Source organism: Bos taurus, chromosome 19, assembly GCF_002263795.3.
Source record: "Bos taurus isolate L1 Dominette 01449 registration number 42190680 breed Hereford chromosome 19, ARS-UCD2.0, whole genome shotgun sequence".
In the NCBI taxonomy this organism is placed as follows: Eukaryota; Metazoa; Chordata; class Mammalia; order Artiodactyla; family Bovidae; genus Bos; species Bos taurus.
Genome location: NC_037346.1, coordinates 14,252,790 through 14,270,287, shown reverse-complemented (window position 1 = coordinate 14,270,287; position 17,498 = coordinate 14,252,790). Strand labels below are relative to the sequence as shown.

Sequence of the window (17,498 nt, the reverse complement as noted above, 5' to 3'; positions counted from 1 at the left end):
GGCTGCCATCACCATCTGCAGTGATTTTGGAGCCCAAGAAAATAAAGTCGGTCACTGTTTCCATTGTTTTTCCATCTATTTGCCATGGAGTGATGGGACCAGATGCCGTGATCCTTGTTTTTTGAATGTTGAGTTTTAAGCCAACTCTTTCACTCTTCTCTTTCCTCATAAGGAACTAAGCAAATTGGCAACTGAACAATTCTTATGTGCACCCTAAACCTCTCTGGTAACTAAGGGATTTACATGCGTGGTCTATTCTTCAAAATCACTGTGCTGTGTGTACTCTGATTATTTCCCTTTGACAAATGAGAAAACAGAGTTTCAGTGAGATTGTCCAAGGTCACACAATTGGTAATGTTGTGATCAAAACTGCAGACTAGAGCAAGCCCCACACTCTTAATTAAACACTAGTAATTTGTTCCTCAGTGTTCCACATGAAGCAGATTTACCAGGAATGTAGAATTCTCGGTCAAGAGACAACCTACCTCAGCAAGTCAGAAGTAAGGAATTGTTGCTTAAAGACCCCAGAAAGGATGTTCTTGCTGTCAGTCACTAAGTTGTGTCCGACTCTTTGCGACCCCATGGACTGCAGCACGCCAGGCTTCCTTGTCCTTAACTACCTCCCAGAGTTTGCTCAAACCCATGTCCTTCAAGTTGGTGATGCCATCCAACCCTCTCTTCCTCTGTCATCCCCTTTTCCTCTTGCCTTCAACCTGTTCCAGCATCAGGGTCTTTTCCAATGAGTCGGCTCGTCACATCAGGAGCTTCAGCATCAGTCCTTCCAATGAATATTGAGAACTGGTTTCCTTTATGATTGAATGGTTTGATCTCCTTGCAGTCCAGGGGACTCTCAAGAGTCTTACCCAGCTCCTCAGTTTAAAAGCATCAATTCTTTGGCCCTCAGCTTTCTTTATAGCTCAACTCTCACATCCATACATGGCTACTGGAAAAACCATAGTTTTGACTATATGGACCTTTGTTGGCAAAGTGATGTCTCTGCTTTTTAGTATGCTATCTAGGTTTGTCATAGCTTTTCTTCCAAGGAGCATGCATCTTTTAATTTTAAGGCTACAGTCACCATCTACAGTGATTTTGGAGCCCAAGTACTGTTTCTACTTTTTATCCATCTATTTGCCATGAAGTGATGGGACTGGATGCCATGATCTTGGTATTTTGAATTTTGAGTTTTAAGTCAGCTTTTCCACTCTCCTCTTTCACCCTCATCAAGAGGCTCTCTCTATCCAGAGATGATAGAAATCCAGAAATTTGAGCCTGGCAGTGCAGTCTCTTCTAGATTGAGGATGTTTGCAATTCAGAAGAGGTGGCTGAGAAGATGAACTGAACCTTTCACAGCCTTTCTCAGCTGGAGGAAAACAAAGTCCAGTGCTGCCCAAGTGAAGGGACTGCAAGAAACCATCCTCTGTCTGGGCTTATAGGAGGAAAAGTAAATGAGAAGAAAACCGTTCCTTGAACAAAGTGGAGGCCAGGCCCCATCACCCGGGTGGTTTAGAAAATCTCAAACTCTAAAACATTTTTAAACAAGATCCCAGATGCTGATGCCACAAATGCCTTGAGAAGAAGCTTGAGCTTTTTGGTGAGGAACTGGAAACTACCACGAGTATTGTTGCAAATTTGTAAAAGTAAAAATACAAATTTTGGGTCCAAAAAATGCAAAAACTGAAATAAAACCTCGGAGTAGACTAAACTCAACTGAAGAAATATTGGTCAAGTTCAAACATACCAAAATGAACCAAAGGGAAACATGTGAATGAAAAATACAAAAGAGTGGATAAGAGCACATAGAGAATAGGGCAGGGCATCTATTTGGTTAATTAACCATCTAGTTAATTAGAATCTCAAAATAAGAGGAAAGAGAGAATGAGACAGCAAACAGATCTGAAGAGATAATGGCTAACAGTTTTACAAAATGGTGAGAGATGTAATTCTGAAGATTCAAGGTCAGAGGGCATTATCCCCATTGCTATCAATGGGCCAAGTTTTGTATCAGCCACTCCTACCCTCAGTACTAGCTGGAAAAGGAGAAATACCGCTGATGCTGGTCCCTGTCTCACCAGCCAGTCCTGATGGCTTTGATGAATAATGCGTTTTCTGGGACTTTTCATAGAATATAATCTGGAGGATCTTTCAGCCTCACATGGTTTATCTACTCCGTCATGCCCACTTCCATAGTCATTTTTATCCCTTTCTTCTCCACCTGTCATGGCAATTCAAGTATTTTAACTTCACTCAGCATGAGCCATTGCCTTCTCCAGCATTCTGGAGATTTCCTGGCTGCAAAGTCGCACCAACCTCTGCGACCCTTGCCAGGAAGTTATAGCCTATATCCAGAAAGAGTGCCCCCAAGTCAATAAGTTCCTCCTAATCCATTCTTGTGTTCCAGCTTCCTTGATCAGTTTAGTTCAGTTCAGTCACACAACCGTGTCTGACTTTGTGACGCCATGAATTGTAGCACGCCAGGCGTCCCTATCCATCACCAACTCCTGGAGCTTGCTCAAACTCATGTCCATTGAGTTGGTGATGCCATCCAACCATTTTGTCCTCTGTCGTCCACTTCTCCTTCTGCCTTCAATTTTTCCCAGCATCAAGGTCTTTTCCAATGAGTCAGTTCTTTGCATCAGGTGGCCAAAGTATTGGAGCTTCAGCTTCAACATCAGTCCTTCTAATGAATGATCAGGACTGATTTCCTTTAGGATTGACTGGTTGGATCTCCTTGCAGTCCAAGGGACTCTCAAGAGTCTTCTCCAACACCACAGTTCAAAAGCATCAATTCTTTGGCACTCAGCTTTTTTTATGGTCCACCTCTCACATCCATATATGACTACTGGAAAAACCATAGCTTTGACTAGACAGACCTTTGTTGGCAAAGTAATATTTCTGCCTTTTAATATGCTGTCTAGGTTGGTCATAGATTTCTTTTAAGGAGCAAGCGTCTTTTAATTTCATGGCTGCCATCACCATCTGCAGTGATTTTGGAGCCCAAGAAAATAAAGTCTGTCACTGTTTCCATTGTTTCTCCATCTATTTGCCATGAAGTGATGGGCCCAGATGCTATGATATTTGCTTTTCAAATGTTGAGTTTTAAACCAGCTTTTTCACTCTCCTCTTTCACTTTCATCAAGGGAGTCTTTACTTCCTCTTTGTTTTCTGCCATAAGGGTGATGTTATCTGCATATCTGAGGTTATTGATATTTATCCTGGCAATCTTGACTCCTGCTTGTGCTTCGTCTTTGATCAAATCACCCTCAAAATCCAGACCCAAGTTTCTCTCCCAGCTCAGGCTGGTACATGCTTGCTAAATTTTGTTGTTTCTTTGGAGTATAGTCTCTTTCGCCCTTATCAGAAATATAATTTACTGACATGAAATATATGGAATATATGAATGGTCTTATATCTATTAAGGAATTATTTCTATTAAGTAATTTAAGTCCTCCTCCCTACCAAAATTCTCATAGCCTTCAAAAGCAAATTCTAGCAAACATTTATAGAAGGGATAATGGAGAAAGAATAAACTTTTTAAGAAATGGTACCAAAGTAAGTGGACATCTATAAACCAAAAACAAACAAAAAAACAAACAAAACCAAGAAAACTTGACCTTAATTTCATACCTTACCCCCAAAAAATAACTCAAAATACATCATGAACCTAAACTTAAAACAAAAAATGACAAAACTTTTTGAAAAAAAAAAAAAAAGAGCAACATCTTCTAGACCTAAGACAAGGAAAAAAAAAGTTCTAAAATTTGATACCCAAAGCACAACCCATAAAAGGAAAAATTGATAAAATTGGAGCACATCAATTTTAAAGTTTTGCTCTTCAAAAGACTTATTTGACAAAGCTCTTGTATTTGGAATATATAAAGAACTCTCAAAATTCAACCTTAAACAAATGAATGAACAATTCAATTAAAAAATGGACCAAAGTCATGAACAGATATTTCAGGGAAGAGTACATACAGATGGCCAATAAGCAATGGTACTGTGACTGTATTTTTTTTAATTCTTTTTTTTTTTTCTTAAGATATAGACTGAAGTAGGCAGAATAACAACCCTTCTCTCAGAGGCCATGTCCTAATCACTGTAACCTGTGAATAGGTTACATTACACAGAAAAGAGGGATCAAGATAGACAACTGATTTTGAAATAGGGAGATTATCCTGGATTATCTGCATGACCCAGTGTCATTATCAGGATTCTCATAAGGATAGCAAGACTGTCAGTGTCTGAGTGATGCAATGTGAGAAAGATTTGACTGTCCATTGCTGGCTACAGATAAGGAATGTGGCACAACCTCTAGAAGTCAAAAAAAAGACAAGAAAATGGATCTTCCCTTCGAGCCTCCAGAAAAGGAAGGCAGATTCCTTGATTTCAACCCGGTAGAGACCCATTTCAGACTTCTGACCTCCAGAAAGGTAAGAGAATACATCTGTGTTGTTTTAGGCCATTAAGATTGAGGTTCATTTGTTACAGCAAAAAAAGAAGCTAATACAACTGAAGCACTGTGCTGAACACCTGAAACTTACATGATATTGTAAATCAACTATATTAAATTAAAATTTTTAAATAAATAAAAAATAAGAAGCTTATAGACACATTTACAGATAAAATGATACTATAGTGATTTTAAAACATGGCCATGATTTCTTTGACACTCCTCCCAAGAAGAGGCAGGGATCTAGGTCCCCTCTCCTTGAATCTGATCAGGCTTGTGACAGCTTTGACCAACAGGTTATGATGCAAGAGATACAATAGGACTTCTGTGACTAAGTCATAAAAAGCCAGGCAGATTCTTCCTTATTCACCTGGAACACTCATCTTTGACCCCTAAGACTGCCGTCTAGAAGGGCCATATGTACACAGCTCCAGTGAAATTCCCAGCCCAGGCACCGCATGTGACTGAAGAAGCCATCTTAGAAGTGGATCTGCCAGCCCAGATGGTGAGGGCTATTTCTGACCTGGACCACTGGTGGCATCATCGCTGATATCACATCTGTGTGGTCAGATCAGTTGTGAAAGAACATCAGCACCTTCTGCTCTGTGGGGAGCAGCAGTTAGCACACACTTCACAGATCTATCTGTCCTGGAAGGAAGCCTGCTGCAATACCAGCTTCTGGCCACCCTCTAACTAGGAAATCATTTCTTCAGAAAGACCTCAAAGAACAAGCAATTTCATCAGAAGTATTTCCAACCAATGGAGAAACTGAGATATTCATGCAGATACTCTGAACATCCCTCTGTTAACCAAAGGGTGTTGACAGCCCTGGGTTGTGCAACTGACACCATGACACCAACACTGTGATTAAAATATTCCCCTCCAGTCACCCCCAGTTCCCGTCTTCAATGCTTTTTTGACTTTCCAAAAAAGGAATAGTAAAGAAGATGGATTCCATGAACTTGAGAGGGGTCATCCACCCCATCTCGTTAAGGGCAAGATCCTATGTCTAAGCAATTCTTGGTGAGAAATCCTTTGTTGGCACTTTGAAAAGGAAGTGTTCACTGCAAGTCAGCATGGGTGAAGCTAGGGCAAGTGAAACTGGACTAACTCCACTTCCATCTCTGGCAGCAGTGGACATCTGAGGAAATGTGAGCTGGAAAAAGTTGTGAACAAAGGCTCTGATCTCTAGCATTTAACAAAAGTAACCCAGAACCAGCTGGAAAAACAGTAAAGTTCAGGAAACTCACGTACAGTCTATTGTGGGCTGGCATATTATCCTTTGCGCTAGTGTAAAAACAAAAACAGCAACTTTACCCCCTACTTCAAATCTCTTGGAGCCTTAATCCTCCTCAAGACCCCTCTCTTACTCCAACTCTTCTTTTTTAAGTAGATAAGTAGGGTCAGTTATGCAAGAATAAAGCTTGAGGATACGCATGCATGCTGCTTACGAAAGCACGGAAGGCAGATACCTGAGTGTTACCAGGAACTTAGATTCAAGCATCCAGAAGCTGGCACAGGGACGCAAGCGATGAGGTGAATGAATCAGCTTCTCCCCTCCTCCTGCCCACGTGTGTCCCCCACCTCCCCCACATCTGATGCTCTGCTTACCAAGGGACAAAGGCCAGTGTCGGCCACCTGCCCCTTCCTGGTGCACACCCAGGAGCCCACAGTCAGCAGGGAGGACAAAGACAGCCATCAGAGGCATCCACTACATGCACCTCCATCTCTCTGAACTTAAAAAGAACCGGGAGAGGCCCTGCTCCCCGCTGGGCTCTGGTTTGCTGGGAGAAATCAGGCAGCTCAGACCCTCTCCATCCACCTACAGGGGGGAGACTGAAGTCTCAGGGGGAGGAATCCACGGTCTTCTCTTCCTGTTTTCCCTTAAAGCAACTGACAAGAGCTCTTGTTACATCCACCCACTTGTTCTCCAGGATGCAGCTACCTTCAGGGCCCACATGGACGAAAGGGAAAGTAAACTGTCGAGTGACCAGACAGAAAGGACCTGGACAATGGCCCTCACCTCCCTTCTCTTCAGTCACCTGCTCGCCTATTCCTCAAATGTCCCAAACCTATTTCCACCTCTAAGTCTTGGCCTTGCTGTTCGCACTCCCAGGACAAACCTCCCCTGATCTTTGCAAGCCCAGCTCCTCCTCAACAAGCCAGTCCCAGCTGAAACGACAGCCCCCCTGAAGAGGTTCCCCTAACTGGCTTACTAAGTAACCTTCACTCAACCTTCAGGCTCCATCGCAACACCTTGGCTCATTCTCTTCCTAGCTTATATCTCCATCTCCCTCTCCATTGCTTGTCTGATCCCCTCTGGAATTTGAGCACCTGAAGAGCAAAAGCCTTGCTTTTCTTGTCTGCTGCTGTATCCTCAAGTTCTAGAAAGTGCCTGGAACACAGTAGCAGTTCAATAAACATAGGTTAAAAAAATTAAATTAGAAAATAATTTTAAAAATTAAAAATAAAGTAACATTAAAAAAAAAAAAAACTACTGAATGAATGAACCTCAGCCCTAAGGAAGGTCTCAATATGGGCACATAAGGAAAATTTCACTCACTTAGATTGTTAGGGTACATATGCAATGGGGTAGGACCTATGGTTCTTGTCCCCCATATCTTCTACCTGCCATTTGTCTGTGGAAAAACTTTTGCCAAAGAATAAGTTTAAAGAAGTAAGAGCATGCAGAAACAAAGGAAAACAGTCACAGGAGACTATGTGTTCATTAAGCATAGTCAAGGACCTTTAGCTCCTTCTCAAGGACCATAGATAATATTATGATCCATATCCTGTGAGTTGTCTTTTATTAATAGATGCTGAAACTCTCACGAGGTGGGAGACGTGACCTACGTGATGACCAGACTGTAGCTGTGACATAAGCTGCCACAATTCTGAGAACCAGACTCAACCCTGGAACTGAAGATTAACAGTATGTAAAATAATCAAGATGATGCAGGTCAGACCACTGAGGACAATTTCAAAATGACTGTTGGAGCTGCCTGTGCTATTTCTGCATGTATCTGCCTTCCTCTGTCTATAAAAGCTCTTGTTCACTGATTGTCAGCGGTGGGGAGGTGGCCTTTGAACAGACATCCATTCTTGCTGGTTGCTGGCATCCGAAACAAAGCAAATTTTGCTTTCCACCAACCTGGCCTCTTCATTGGCTTTTGAGTGGTGAGCAGCTGGACCTCACTGTCGGTAACACAAACACCTTTCAGTAAGCATGCAAATCTCTAAAAGCTTAACAAAATTACCCAAAAGGTCCCATAGCTTGTAAGTGGTGAATTCCTGGGCTTGAAACAATGCCTCTGACTAGATCAAAAGTTCCTGCTCTTTGCATAAGAACAGGGGGTTGACTTTTTTCCTATTAGTAGGGGACATTTTCTTTGCAAACAAACTGGAACCTTACTATGTAAAACTGATAAAAACACAGATACTTAACACCACGAGATATCACCCCACACCATTAGTATGGCTACTCTCAAAGATACAGAAAATAACAAATGTTAGTGAGAATGTGGAGGAATTGGAACTCTTGTACAATGTTGATGGGGATATAAAATGATGCCATGCCTGTCGAACAGTGTGGTAGTTCCTGAAAAAATTTAAAATGCATTTACCATATGACCCAACAGTCCCAGTTCTGGGTGTATAGGCTAAAAAAATTGAAAACAGGGGGAAGAAGGAGAGAGTGGGATGTATGGAGAGAGTAACATGGAAACTTACATTACCATATGTAAAATAGATAGCCAGTGAGAATTTGCTGTATGACTCAGGGAACTCAAACCAGGGCTCTGTAACAACCTAGAGGGGTGGGATGGGGAGGATGGTGGGAGAGAGGGTCAAGAGGGAGGGGACATATGTATACCTATGGCTGATTCATGTTGATGTTTGGCAGAAACCAACACAGTTCTGTAAAGCAATTATCCTTCAATTAAAAAATGAATAAATTCAAAATTAAAAAAAATTGAAAACAGGATATTAAAGAGATATTTGTATGGCCACATTCATAGCAACATTTATTTACAATAGTTAAAATGTGGAAGCATCCCGTGTCCATGAACAGATGGATGGACATGCAAAACATGGTATATAGACAGTGCAGTAATATTCAGGCTTAGAAAGGAAATTCTGACATGTGCTCCAAAATGGACCACCTTGAAGACACTGTCCTAAGAGAAAAAAAGCCAGTCACCAAGAGACTAACTCTGTATGATTCCACTCATGTGTGAGATACCTAGAATAGTCAAATTCATGGAAACAAAGTAGAATAGTGATTGCCAGTGGCTTGCGGAGGGAGAATGAGAAGTCACTGTTGAATGGAATAGAGTTTCTGTTTTGCAAGATGAAAAAAGTTCTGTGGATGGATGGGGGTAGGCTGCACAACGTATGAATGTACTTAACACCACTGAATGTACACCACTGAACTGTACCCTTAGAAATGTTTATGATGGCAAATTCTACATTACATGTATTGTAATCACAATGAAAAGAAATGGGAAAAAAAACCACACAGGTGCCTGATCTGAATTTGGTGGGATTGGAGGTGGGGACAGTCACCCCTGCCTGACCTCCTAGCAGGATAAGCAATCATCCCTGTGTTAGCACTGAAAGCCCCACATCCCAGGAACCTCCTTGGTCCCAGGCACCCAGGATGGTTGGCACCTTCCATCTCGGTCACTAAATCATCCTGGCATCCTGAGCATGGCCCCTGCAGCACACACTTAGGGTGACAAGACAACAATTGTATTCTGTGGACAACACTGCCCTGCCTCTGGGTCCCCCAGCTCAGTCCAGAAGAAACTGTCCCTCAGTCTTGTCCTGGAGGCTGGCCTGGCTGAGCAGAGAGCCTGGGCCCCTGCCTGGGTAGCTAAGGGTCTGATGAAGCTCCCTGGGCTGGGCAGGGGGGAGGGCCCTTCTGTTCCATGTAGGTGAAGGTTTCCAGTCCACCCTGGCTGGTGAGGCCCAGCCATCCCAGGAACCCCCTGGACCCTGCTCCCCACTAGCCCCCATCAGGCCTGGACCTTGTGCTCGGGATGAACCCTGCATTCACCCCAACATCTGTCTCCAGCATTGGGCTGGAGCTGCTGATCCTGAGACAGTCACCCGGCCTCTAAGCTCATGGTCCACACCTGAGGTCAGGCTCACTGAAGGGGCTTAACCAGGGTCCCAGGGGAGACCGGGAGAGGGAGGGCTGTTTCTGACACAGTTCCTGGTCTCCGGGCCTCCTTGACCACCACCCTCAAGACATCAGCCAAATGTGAAAGCCAGGGTCACTCTCTGCCTTCCTCTTTTCTTTGTCTAAATTGACTGAGTTCTCATATTTTAGGTATGCCATTGGTCACAGGGCTTCCCAGGTGGCACAGTTGGTAAATAATCTGCCTGTTTTCTTTCTTTTACAAGTGGTTGACCAGTTTTCCCAGTTTGACAGTTTGACATGTTAAAGAGATTGTCTTTCCTCCATTGTATATTCTTGCCTCCTTTGTCGAAGATAAGGTGTCCATAGGTGCATGGATTTATCTCTCAGCTTTCTATTTTGTTCATTGATCTATCAAGATCTATCAGTATGGTACATCAAGACAGTACCATACTGTCTTGATGACTGTAGCTTTGTAGTAGAGCCTGAAGTCAGGCAGGTTGATTCCTCCAGTTTCGTTTTTCTTTCTCAAGATTGCTTTGGCTATTCAAGGTTTTTTGTATTTCCATACAAATTGTGAAATTATTTGTTCTAGTTCTGTGAAAAATACCATTGGTAGCTTGATAGGGATTGCATTGAATCTATAGATTGCTTTGGGTAGTATACTCATTTTTACTATATTGATTCTTCCAATCCATGAACATGGTATATTTCTCCATCTGTTTGTGTCCTCTTTGATTTCTTTTATCAGTGTTTTATAGTTTTCTATACATAGGTCTTTTGTTTCTTTAGGTAGATATATTCCTAAGTATTTTATTCTTTTTGTTGCAGTGGTGAATGGGATTGTTTCCTTAATTTCTCTTTCTGTTTTCTCATTGTTGGTATTCATGTCACTGTATGGCAAAACCACTACAATATTGTAAAGTAATTAGCTTCCAATTAAAATAAAGAAATTTATATTAAAAAGAAAAAGAAAAAAATCCGCCTGCCAGTTCAGGAGACATAAGAGATGGTTCAATCCCTGGATCAGGAAGATCCCCTGGTTGAGGAAATGGCAACCCACTCCAGTATTCTTGCCTGGAAGATTCCATGGACAGAGAAGCCTGATGGGCTACAGTCCACGGGGTCACAGAGCACATGCACTGCACAGCAGCATTGATTACAACTCCAAGGAATCAAAACTGCCATGCAATCTCAAATTTTTGTATGTTTTGACTTCCTGAGCAGCAAATAAAGGAGGCTCAGAGCCCAGCTTTCAAGGAGCCAGAAAATCCAGTAGTCCTCAGCCCAGCCTTGTTCCTGTCGCTGGTCAGCACCCAGAACGATGAGGTTCAGCCTGGCCACCCTGGCCTTCCTCCTCACTCTTGCCGTCCTGCACTTGGAGGCTAATTAAGGTGAGACCTGCTACTCTCACTGCTCTGAACAAAGAGAACACAGGGGCTGGAGACTGAAGGTGGGGGTGGGCAGGGTGCGGGGCTGCAGTGAGGAGCTGTGGGTGGTCTAGAAAACATGGTCTGGGGTTCCTGCAAAACAGCATCTTTCCCTAGGGTGTCTCCCTATTTCTGGTTAAGGCTCACTTCTCCCTCCCCTGGGGTGGGGAAAACCTGCCTCTGAAAACAGCCTTCCTGGCCTTTGGTCCCCAGCCTCGAGAAGCTGACCCAGAGCCCTCCAGGTGTCTGCTCAGCTGCCTCCAGGCAGGAGCAGAGTCTGGGCGAGAGGAACCCACAAAGGATCACGCCCTCTTCGTTTGACCATCTTTGGATGGTTGCCAACATTGAAAAACTGGTAACATTAAAAATCCCTATTGCCCATTTCTTTCACAAATATGGAAGACCAAGCAGACATGAGCCCAAGTTTCCACAAGCTCACCTCCAAATGGGACTGAAGTGGAGGTGCTGTCCCCTTAGACAGGGGGCGCTGCCCAGGCCTCAGGGTCCCCACTGCCTGCCACACCCAGCTGTGGTCTGCGTGGTCTCGGGGGACTTTGAGCCTGAGACACGCGGGTCAGCTTCCCTCCTCTCCCTGCAAGACCTGTCCAGTGTGTACACAGCACAGAGCCGTGTACGAGCTTTCGGTAAATACCTGTGCTACAGGAAGAGGAGGCAGGGCTAAACCCCAGTGTCCTGACCCCCAGCTCACTGCCCTTAACAGGCCTGCTTGCCTCACTGCGGGGGGCTGGAGCCAGGGGATAAGGCGGCACAGAGGGACCTGGGAGGAGGCTTCCCAGGAAACAACTCTCCTGAGATGAATGTCAACCAAAATCGAAGACTGAACAACACTCCACGCAAGGACTATCATTTGACACCCTACTATGTCAAATGGCATATTTGACAGCTATTTTCCAGGAATTTTGACTGCGAAAGAGCTTTTCACTGCTTTCCAATAATTTCAGTTATTGTCATATGACTTCTCATCTGTAAATGGGATCAGTGATAACTTCTCAAAGGGTGGTTGTGAGGAAGGGAGATGAGCCACCTCAGGAACTAAGCCAGGCACCAGGCCTGTAGTGGAGTCTCAGCGCACATGTTCGTCGACTCACGAGGGGGTTATCTCCCAATAAACGCACCGGAAATGGAAAATACCGGAATTTGAAAATGCATATAATGCACCTAACCTCCCAGCACCGTAGCTTAGCCTCGCCCATCTCAAAGGCACTCAGAACTCACCTTAGCCGACAGTCAGGGAACATCATCCAACACAGGCCTATTTTATGATGGAATGCTGTCTAACACAGGTAATGTTTTTGAACACTGTACTGAAAATGACCCACAGAATGGTTGTCTGGGTACAGAGTGGTGGTAAGTGCGTCAGTGTTGACCTGGTGACCCCATGCCCAACCTGGAGCTGCAGCTGCTCTGCCCAGCAGCATGAGAGAGGACCTATCCCATATATACATAAAAAGATGACTCTGTGCCACTCGCTCAGGCAACACGCTGGAATGCACTGGGGGCAGAAGCAGATCATCTCTCCCTCTGGGAGCCTGGGTCTGGAAACTCTGCTCTGGCCAGCTTGTGACCTTCTGTGTCTTGTCTAGTTTTCCTGACCCACAGCTTCCTCATCTGTTCCGTGGGGATAATAAGGCCTTTATTGCACAAAACAATCATCAGTATAAATATCAGTTTGCACAGTAATTGCCCTAAGGCTACTATTTGCCATTTTAAGGACAAAGGTTCAAAAAGGGTAGGTGTCCTGCCTGGAGTGACAGAGCTTTCAGGAGAAGAAACAAGGACTAATGGAGCTTTCCTGCCTCCTAGCCAAGGCCCTGCTCCTCTGAGCCGAGCAAACCTCCCACTTTTAACAGTCCCCGCCACTGCCAGACCTGTAAAGGAGGGTCCTCTCAGATGCAAGGAAACAGTCCCGCCCTGCTGTGGCCCACCCTAGGCATCCACTAACACCTTCATGTGGGAAATTATATTTCTCAGGAAATTATATGCTTTTTTCTAAATTATAAGTCCCCCCAAAACTCAGTAGAGCAATTGGGAAAATGGGAAAAAGTATTCTAATTTTCTGATAGAATTCGCATGACACTCAACAGAGAGATGTTCCTGACTTAAAGGAATTTGCTGACATCAAGAACAAAAGCGGTAAGTTAAGATTCAAGGTTCAAGGCTAAGATCAGCATGTGGAGCGACTGGGAGCAGTTAGGGGAGAGGTCATCCCCATCCGGTAGCTTGAGACCATTGCACTGGTAAAAGTGTGAGTTCAAAGCTAAGAAATGCTAATGAGTTTGTAAAACTCATATACTTTCACAATCATAGAAGTGGTGTTTCAAGAAAGAACAAGTTGGGAGAAGCAAATTATGTCCTTAACTGGGCAACTCCAGCTGTGATTCTTGCTCAGAGATGTGGATATTATGTTATTTGAATAATAATGTTCACTGACATTGCCCATAACGTTCAATTGCCCAGGGTTTGAATAATTGCTGAAGGTGGTATGATAGTTCTTTATAAATGCTTTGACAGAAGAAATACACAGAGTCAATGTGTAAATGTCACAGAATACTAGGACGTGACAGCAGAAACATTGGCTAACTTTTCTGTAAAATTTAAATTTGCCAAAGCAACACCAATTTGAAAGGAGAAACTAAATTCAGGACAAGCAGACATGTCCATCGTTAAAATAGAAAATTAGATTATATGAAGCATTTAGTATTCAAACTCCAACTTGAAAATGCATTTAGACATTCTTTCAACAATTTGGCTAACCCAATATGGAAAAAATGTTCTATGTCTGAAATATTTGAAGCTAAACAAAGGTAAGTAAAGACTGCAAATAGCTTGCACCTAACGTTTCCTGTGTTTTATTTTGTTTGTTTAGGGTTTTTTGTTTGCTGTATTTATTTGGCTGCAGTAGGTCTTCATTTCAGCATGTGGGATCTATTTCCTTGACTAGGGATCGAACCTGGGCCTCATGGGCAGTGTGGCATCTTAACCACTGAATCACCAGAGAAGTCTCAATGCTTCCTATGTTTAAAATTTTTACTTTTGAATGATAAATTTTAAATCTTTTAAATATCAAATAGTTAAAGCACTTTTTTCAATTTTTAAATGGTTTTCATTAACCCTTTACTTTGTGTTAATGGACCTCCCTTCATGTTTTCTGTTATCAACTGTCTCTATTTGCTAGAGAACATTCAATGTGTTACCAAGTCTATCATCTTGTCACTATATATAGAAACATCATTTATTATTACCTTGGATTTATTTATTTTTACAGAAAACCTCTGAAAGTTAAAAAAAAAACCCTATCAGCAAAAAATGATCCATTGTTTACTATATAGTTACATTATTTTTAAAAACTGAGAATAAAGTGCTGCAAAAAATATACAAACTAACACAACATTGTAAATAAACTATACTTCAAAATAAAATAAAGTTTAAATAAAGTAATTTCAAATAAAGTTAAAAAATTTTAAATTTAAGCATACAGTACACCTAAAATAAATACAATGTTATACATCCACTTATATCTTAATTTTTTAAAAAAGACAAATATGAAATAATTTATGATTTGAGATTTTCTAGGAATTCTGATTTCTTATTTCTGAATCCTGAGGACAATCAGAAATTTGAAACACTAGGACCACAGAGTCTCATCCCAGCCCTGGAAAGGGTCTGGGAGATGAGGCTGGGAGGGGCTGGCAGTGGGAGGGAGGAGATGTCTCAGAGGAGAACAATTTAAGGGCTGGGAGGGGGCTTCCCTGGTGGTCCAGTGGTTAAGACTCGGTCTTGCCAGAGCCACTGGTTCCCCCCCTGGCTGTGGAACTAAGATCCCACATGCCTGGGAGTGCAGCCAGAAGATGTTTTAAAAGGGGGTGGGGTGGGGAGGAGAAAGATCATAACATTTCCTGCCAGATGCTCCTGTCTCATGTTTCCCGCCCTACACTCCCGCTCCCCTCCTCAGGGGCTGTGGGGGTGCATATAGAGGTCTAAGCTTTCTCATGGAGAAGTTTCCAGCATCTTACAGCCCTAGGTGTGGCAGAACCAGCTGATACCTGCTGTTTCTCCTACATGTCAATGGCAATCCCACTCTCTCGTGTGGAAAATTATTGAAGGACCAGTGCCCCCAGCCAGGGATCATGTAAGTACAATGGAAAGGGTGCAATCTCAAGAACCAGTAGGGCTGGGAGAGGGAAGGGGGACAGGACTCTCTAGGAACAGTGACAAGAGCGGGGTGGGGTGGGGGTGACACAGGAGGCGCTGCTGGCGGGGGTCGGAGAAGAGGCTGGGGTGGTGGGACGGACTCTTCTGTGCCTGCTGACTCTCCGTTTCTCATCTTCTCCTTCTTGCTCCTCAGCTTCCAGACCAGAAGTGGGCGATCAATCTGTGCCGACCCAAGCCAGGCCTGGGTGCAGAAGTACATCAAATACCTGGGCCAAACGTCCAAGGGAGCTGGGAACAGTGGGACCTTCACAGTCGAGGGACCATGAGAAGAAGCCACAGAGCTACCTCCCCTCCCCAACCAGCTCCCTCACCCCAGATGGGTCCTGGGCGAGTCCTGGCCCGAATGAAAGCCCGTGCTCGCGTTTCCGTGCTCCTGCTCTGATGGTCTGCGCTCTCCTGAAGCTTTGCCGTGAAGCTCCGCCTTCTGGGGCCAGAGGAGACTGTGGCCCCCAGACAGCATCTGTTGTCCCCTTGCAGGCGCTCAGGTCTTGAAATAAATCCGTGCTGCAGAAAGGGACTGGTGGCTTAAATTGGTTCTCTCACAGACAGCCTGGTCATTTCTTTGATTTTACAGACACTTCTATGGTATTTACTGCGTATCCGGGGCCTTGTAAACATTTCAATAGGAGTAGATGTAAATAGTGGAATGATGGAGGCGTAGTTAGGACCAGGAGGAGGACGAACAGTAACCCCAGTTAGGGTCCTTAGACAAGGCGAACAGTGTGAATGCAGACGACCGTGGGGAGACCCTCTGTCTGCATGTGCAGAGCTCAGGTGCACAGCAAACACACCTGGTCACTCCCTCGTCCAAGTGGGCAGAGCGGCTCACCCTTCCTAGAAAGCTCTTCCCCAGGTCTCTGCCATTCAAAACATTTACTTCTCGGTGCACCCCTCTACCGCCTGTAAATAGCGCCCCCTTGTGCTCGCCCATCAAATCTGTTCAGTTCAGTTCAGTTCAGTCGCTCAGTCGTGTCTGACTCTGCGACCCCATGAATCGAAGCATGCCAGGCCTCCTTGTCCATCACCATCTCCCAGAGTTCACTCAAACTCACATCCATCGAGTCGGTGATGCCATTCAGATATCTCATCCTCTGTCGTCCCCTTTTCCTCCTGCCCCCAATCCCTCAATCAGATATGTGCTCTCCCCCAAATCCGTGCTCCATCCACAATCCATGCACCCCAACGCTGAAGTCCTACAGTCTCTTTAGATGCTGCCTGACCCTTATCCTTGACACCTGGGGTAAAAGTGATCTTGGAAATGTGGCCATCCTCACCACCTCCTCAACTAAAGACAGAGGCAGGTACAGGGCAGTGCTCTGTGGGCGTGAGGAGGAAAGGGAGGCAGGCAGGGGGCAGAGGCTGATGCCAGTCTGGCCGTGTGTCACTGGACACAGACTGCAGAAGGGCCTCAGGGACACCAGTGTGGCCCAGCAGACGCCCTCCAACTCAGTCCTTGGGGAAGGCATGCCATGGCTGTCGGCCTCAACCCTAAACTCCTGGGCAGGAATGATGCTCTTCGACCCCAGAGGTCAGAGGTCTCTGTCCATCCGTGAGTTTAGTGGGGAGCGGACGACCACCTACTGTCAGGGGCAAAGTCAGGAAAAGAGCACAGTCTGTCCTCGGAGCCCATGGCTGCCCTGGCCAAGGCCATTTCCTCACTGGACGGCCCCCTCCTCTTCCAAACTCCAGTCCTCAGCGCCCCTGTGCTCTTGGGCTCACACAAATCCCATCGGAAAACCAGTTCTCTGCACCTCCATCCACACTAAAATGGGATGGAAGCTCAAATCTCAAAGGCAAAGAGACTAGAATGAGTGAGGAGGTGGGGAGACCTGGGGTCTCCGGGAAGGACGGGCGGGAGTGCAGGGGCGAAGGGTAGGGAGGAGGTGGGCATGGCAGGGGCCACTGACGACCTCTGCAGAACAGGCTCTACAAGTGGCATACAGTGGCCGTTCACCCCCGCTGCCAGGCAGGTCGGCTCTCCTCCTGGGTTACTGGGGTGCTCGGGCCTGCGGGGAGCTGGGTGGATACCCAGCGTCCCCTGAATGTGGAGCTGTAACTACCGCGCCTGCGCTCCTTCTCTGAGCCCCCCTCCTCAGGAATGGAACCTCCATCCTCCAAGCTGCTCAAGATGAAAACAGGAAGTCACCCTTGAAACACTCTCCCTGATCCATCCATCCAATCTATCAACAAATCCTGTCTATCAACAGATCCTGTCAACTCTCTCAAAATCTCTCTCAATTCCAGC

At 44.8% G+C, this 17,498-nt stretch overlaps 1 protein-coding gene and 1 pseudogene across 1 annotated transcript in view; one reads left to right on the top strand and one right to left on the bottom strand.

Moving 5' to 3' along the window:
• Positions 1–17,498, bottom strand: part of LOC525415 (C-C motif chemokine 3) — a 36,003-nt gene that overhangs the window by 9,395 nt on the left and 9,110 nt on the right. The gene's annotated exons all lie outside the window — the stretch shown is intronic.
• LOC100462699 (regakine 1 pseudogene) lies at positions 9,692–15,780 on the top strand (annotated as a pseudogene).